We start from the raw sequence: 6,352 nt of genomic DNA on the forward strand, positions 1-6,352 counted from the left end.
ACATGGATAGTGGCTGCTCAAAGCATATGACTGGAAGCAAGAACCAGTTCCTTTCACTTGAGAACCTAAAAGGAGGTAATGTCTCCTTTGGAAATGGTAAGAAAGGTGAGATCATTGGGGTTGGAAAGGTAGTAAGACATACTTACACTCCATTGAGAATGTCTACCTAATAGATGGCTTGAAATATAGCCTAATCAGTGTATCACAACTGTGTGACAGAGGTAACCTGGTAGCATTCACCTTACCAAATGTTTTGTGATAAATCTTACCACTGACAAGATTGTTTTGCAGGGAAAAAGGGTAAACAATATATACATTGTAAATCTGTCCACTCTTTCAAAAAATGAACTCACTTGCTTAAGTGTGTGGAACAATGATCCCCTCCTTTGGCACAAAAGACTTGGACATGCAAGTCTAAGTCAACTCAACAAATTAGTCTCCAAGGACCTGGTGATAGGGCTGCCTAACATCAAGTTTAAGGAAGACAAAGTTTGTGAGGCTTGTGAAAGGGAGAAGCAGGTAAGGTCCTCTTTTAAATGCAAGAAAGTGGTAAGCACGACCAGGTCGATAGAACTGGTTCATATGGATCTCTGTGGTCCAATGAGAACATTAAGCAGATGTAATAAAAAATATGTGATGGTGCTTGTTGATGATTACTCTAGGTTTACCTGGACATTGTTTTTAACTTCTAAGGATGAAGCATTTGACATGTTTACTTCTTTTGTTAGAAAAACTCAGAGGTAATCAACTTGCATCGATTAGGGCTAATCATGGAACTGAATTTGAAAATGCTAAGTTTGCTGAATTTTGGGATGAGCATGGCATATATCATAATTTTTCTGCCCTAGGACTCCACAACAAAATGGAGTAGTTGAAAGAAGAATAGGACACTTGAAGATATGGCTAGGACTATGCTTCTTTCTAGTAAACTGCCCCATAGCTTCTGGGTAGAAGCTGTAAACACTGCATGTTACATCATTAATAGGTGCATGACTAGACCTCTTGTGGAGAAGACTCCATATGAGTTACTTAAAGGGAGAAAACCAAATATATCCCATCTTAGGGCATTTGGATGCAAGTGCTTTGTGCATAACAATGGAAAGGACTCCCTAGGTAAGTTTGATCCTAGAAGTGATGAGGGAGTATTCTTGGGATATTCTTCACATAGCAAATCTTATAAAGTGTACAACAAAAGAACTATGTGTGTAGAAGAAAGTGTACATGTAGTTTTTGATGAAACTAACATTCTTTCTGAGAGACATGAACATGAAGATGAAGCTATTGGGTTGGTAAAAAGTTTAAATGAAGTCACAGCCCAAGCTGAAGCTGCACCAAAAGAAGGAACAGGTGATGGAACAGGTTCTTCCATCCAGGGCAACCTGACAGGGGGAACTGAACAAAGAATAACTCAATCTAACTCTCAAATGGAACCTGTCCATGAGCCTGTTCCTCAGCAACAAAACATAGGAGAAACATCAAGCAGAAACCAGTTGGTTGTAAAACCTTACAAGTATCAAAGTTCTCATCCTATTGAGAACATAATTACTGACCCAACTTCTGGAATCAAAACTAGATCTCAATTAGAATCTGTGTGCTTTTGATGCTTTCCTATCTCTTATTGAACCTAAAAATGTTGCTGAGGCTTTGCAGGATGCAGACTGGTAAATGCAATGCAAGATAAACTCAATCAGTTTGAAAGGAGTCAAGTTTGGCATCTAGTTTCAAGACCGAAGGATAGATCAGTAATTGGCACTAAATGGGTCTTCAGAAACAAACTTGATGAAGATGGAACTGTTATAAGGAACACTGCAAGATTGGTGGTTCAAGGTTATAGCCAAGAGGAGGGCATATACTATGATGAGACCTTTGCTCCAGTTGCAAGATTGGAAGCAATAAGACTCCTCATAGCCTTTGCGGCACACATGGAATTTACTCTTCACCAGATGGATGTCAAGAGTGCTTTCCTAAATGGCTACTTAAAGGAAGAAGTATTTGTCAAACAACCTCCAGGGTTTGAAAGCAAGGAGTGTCCGGATCATGTATACAAACTGGACAAGGCACTCTATGGACTCAAGCAGGCTCCTAGAGCATGGTATGAACGACTATCCAAATTCCTGCTTGAACATGGCTGCAAGAGAGGTAAAATTGATAGTACTCTATTCTTGAGGGAAAAAGGTAAGGATCTTCTAGTGGTACAAATATATGTTGATGACATAATTTTTGGGGCAACCACTGAAAACCTTAGTAAGGAATTTGCTAAATTAACGGGGAGTGAATTTGAAATGAGTATGATGGGTGAGCTTAACTTCTTCTTAGGCTTACAGATTAAACAAAACTCAAATGGAACCATGATCCATCAACAGAAATATGCAAAAGAGTTGATTAAGAAGTTTAAAATGGATGAATCAAAGGAAATAGACACACCCATTGCAACAACTACTAAATTATACATAGATGAACCTGGTTCATCTGTTGATCAGAAGTTGTATAGGGGTATGATTGGTTCACTTTTGTATCTTACTGCTAGCAGACCTGACATTGTCTTCAGTGTAGGGCTTTGTGCTCATTTTCAAGCAAATCCTAAGGAATCCCACTTGACTGCTATCAAGAGGATACTGAGATATTTGAAGGCACTACTGACCTTTGCCTTTGGTATCCAAAAGGTAGTAACTTTAATCTAGTGGGATATGCTGATGCTGACTATGCAGGTTTCCTTGTGGACAAGAAGAGCACTTCAGGTATGACACACTTTCTTGGTTCATGTCTGGTATCATGGGCCACTAAAAAGCAGAATTCAGTGGCCTTATCTACTACTGAGGCTAAGTATGTTGCTGCTGCCTCTTGTTGTGCTCAACTGTTGTGGATCAAATAGCAGCTGATGGATTTTGGCATTAAAGTTTGTTGCATCCCTATTTTTTGTGATAACACTAGTGCTATTAGTATGAATAAGAACCCAGTTCATCATAAGAGGACTAAGCACATAGATGTTAGACATCACTTCTTAAGGGACAACTATGAGAAAGGATTGATTACTATAGAATTTTATGATACTGATAAGCAGATTGCTGACATCTTTACTAAAGCACTGAGTAGAGAAAGCTTTGAAAGGAACATGTTAGAATTAGGGATGATTAAGATCACCTAATCGGACCAGCTCAGAATGCACAATGAATAAAAAATTTGGCTAGGAAATCTGGATCTTGTGTAAATATCTAGATTAATTTTTACTCAGTTTCATACTGTAAATAGTATACTCCTGTGACATGTGTTGATATGACTCACCGATCTCTAAAAAATTTCTCTACTTTGGAAAATAGAGGCATGATCAAGAGGATTCTAAATGAAGAACCTGGTTCATCAGTATTGGTTCATCTAAATAACAAGGTATGTTTTCTATACTCTGCACAATTAGAAATATAAATATTTAAATCATGAGCAGAGTCCTATCTATGTTAAAAAAATATCAGAAAATCCTATCCGTTTCTTTTTTTTAACCAGTTCCGTCTCTAATAGAATCCTCACCACATAAAATGCCTAAATCTCGGGAAGCCTAACCGCTTATTCAACCTGAAATTCAGGTTGATTGGACTTCTAATTGACTCCAAAAAGGTGTCGTTAGTCATTAATTAGGCCTCTCTATTTTAAAAAAAAAACCTCATCACCTTCTGCCACCCTCATTATTCCAAAACCGTCAAAATTTCTTTCACTCTCAAGTGTTCTCTCTTCCAAAAGCCAAACTCACAAATTCTCTCATGAAATCAGTCACAATGTCGAACCCTCAAGATAACCCAGGTACTCCTCCACAACCTACCTCTTCTGATTCTTCCACACCTCCTCAACCCAGTACAACCCCCCAACCTAGGAGGAGACGTGTTAAAATGTTCGCTCGTAAAACTGTGGCTACAGGTGCACTGGCAAAAAGATTGAACGCACAATTGAAGGCTAGGCAAGCCCAAGAATCTGAACACTCAGACGATTCCTTCAAGTCTGCAAGTGAGGGGGAAGGAACTGGGTCTTCTGACTCTGAGAAGATTCAGAGTTCCCCGTCTGAGGTACGCTCTGTTTTGGTTGAAAGTGTAGAAAATAGGTTTGTTCTTGTTGGGTCTGTTAGAAATATGGAAATGCTGAGTTGAGAAGGAGAGGAGGTAAAAATAAAAATGAAAAAGAAAAAGAGAGTGAGGGTGCAAGCTGTGATGTGAGGGGAACAAGGATAGAAGTGGTTGATTCGTCACCCACCTCTAAGATGGTTAGACCAGCAATTTGTGGAACTGAGGATGAAATTGTAGGAGAAAGTGGCAAGAAAACGGGGGGAAGTGGATCAGGGGAGGCTGCTGAGGGTTTGCTAAATTTAAGTTCTCATGTGGATGAACCCGGTTCATCTATTGAAGAAACCCTAGCAGACCTTCTGAAGAAAGTAGGTTCCAGTTATAATCCCAAGAAAAGGAGAACACCAACACCTAAGGTTCCCAGCACTACAAAGAATACCAAGAAAAGAAAGGCCAATTCCCCAACAACTGCTGAAATTCCCTTGCCAAAGGGGAGAGCCACAAGAAGTACGGTGAAACAGAGTGAGGTTGAATTACAAAAGGCTTTGGCTAAAAGCAAGAAGAAGAGGATGGATAAAGGAAAAGCTAAGGTTGCAGAGCCTGCTGAGGTATATGATGACTATACTAGGTAAAGATGGCCAAGTCTGGATTCTCTTCCTCTTGCCCTTGAAATCACTAGGAAATTCTATGATGTTGAAGAAGTGAATGAGGCCAATTTTGTGCACAAGAGTGAGATGAAACCTTGCCACAAAGTCCTATTTGAATTTGTCAACAAGTGCCTACTGCCCAGGCAGGAAAGAAAGCACATTGCTAACTATATGGACTTAGTTCTGATGGAGTGTCTCGAAAGTGGAAGGCAAATCAATTGGCATGTATTCATCATCAAGCTACTAGACAAGGTTATCAATGGCTCTAAGGTCCATGCCACCCCTTATAGATTTATTCTGACTACTGTTCTGGATCGTTGCAAGGTGCCTCTGAAGAAGTGAGAAATGGCCACAAGCAAGGACCATTTTGGCATTAATACTTTGATTGCTTATGACTATCCAGTCAATGCCATTCCCAATGAACCTGGTTCATCCAAGAAGACACCTATCAATAGTAAAGTCAGGGTTCTAGTTTAGGAAAGTAGGGCCAAAGATGCTGAGATGGCTGAAGGCTCGCTTAGCAGAGGTTGAATCTGAGAGGGATGCTCTCAGAACTGAGATCACCAAGGAAAAGGAGAAGAATGATGGCATTCTTCAAGACATGCTGCACCTTCTCCAAGCCAAAACCCAACCCTCTAGTTCTTCCAAGCCTTAGGGACTTCTAGCCTTCATCTCCTGAACCTGTCTAGTACCACCAGTGACCCAGATTAGGGATTTCTCTTTCTTTTGCTCAAGTTTTGAATATTTTTGCTTTTTTGTGGATTGTGGCAGCAACATATCTCCTATCAATGAAATCTACTGTTTTTACTCTTGTTGATTATTAATATTTCCTTGATAGTTTGAATGTGTTTGCTTGATTACTGATGATTAATCCATGATTGCACTTGCAATTTTCCCAGTGACCATGAGTAATTGTTAAAATTCTGGGAATCACACTTTGTTTATGCAACTTTTCGATGATGCCAAAAGGGGGAAAAGATATTGTGCTTTATATTCTGAATAAGTGATGTTTATAACCTAATGAACCTGGTCCTTAATGATAAGTGAAAAATTTCTAACTTTGTATTGATGAATAAGCTGAGTTCTGACAGAGCCTAAGTGAGTGAAAAACACAGAGTTTGTCATCATCAAAAAGGGGAAATTTATTGGCCCAAGTAAAGGTGAAGTTTTGAAGACTGACAAAGGAACTCAGACATGGACCAGGTCCATCTTGTGAAGCACAGTTATGATCAACTCAAACATGTGAGATGCATGTGAAGGAGATAAACCTAACTTATCAGAAGTGATATCTCCTGATCATGATTGAAAAGGTTGCATATTGGATAAGGAGAAAGACTCCTTACTTAAAGAGAACACGGTTTAGGAAAAGGATAGAGTTAGAGTATGAGATCAACTAGAACTCTTCCACCATGGAAGAGTAGCATCAGTATCCTAGTCAATCTCTAATTGCTAACTCCATAAATGTCATTGTTGTTCTCTTTTACAGGAAACACACACAAGTAGAAGTTAAACGTGAATTGAGAGCAAAATAGCAAGGCAATTTTGCAAGCAATTTATGTGTGATTCAAGCGTGCAAACCTGAAGCTACTTGAACCAGATAGAAGAACCAGTTCCAAGTGTCTATCTTTTATTCTAGTTCAATTGTAGTAGGTGATTTTA

Source organism: Nicotiana attenuata, unplaced genomic scaffold, assembly GCF_001879085.1.
Source record: "Nicotiana attenuata strain UT unplaced genomic scaffold, NIATTr2, whole genome shotgun sequence".
Lineage (NCBI taxonomy): Eukaryota > Viridiplantae > Streptophyta > Magnoliopsida > Solanales > Solanaceae > Nicotiana > Nicotiana attenuata.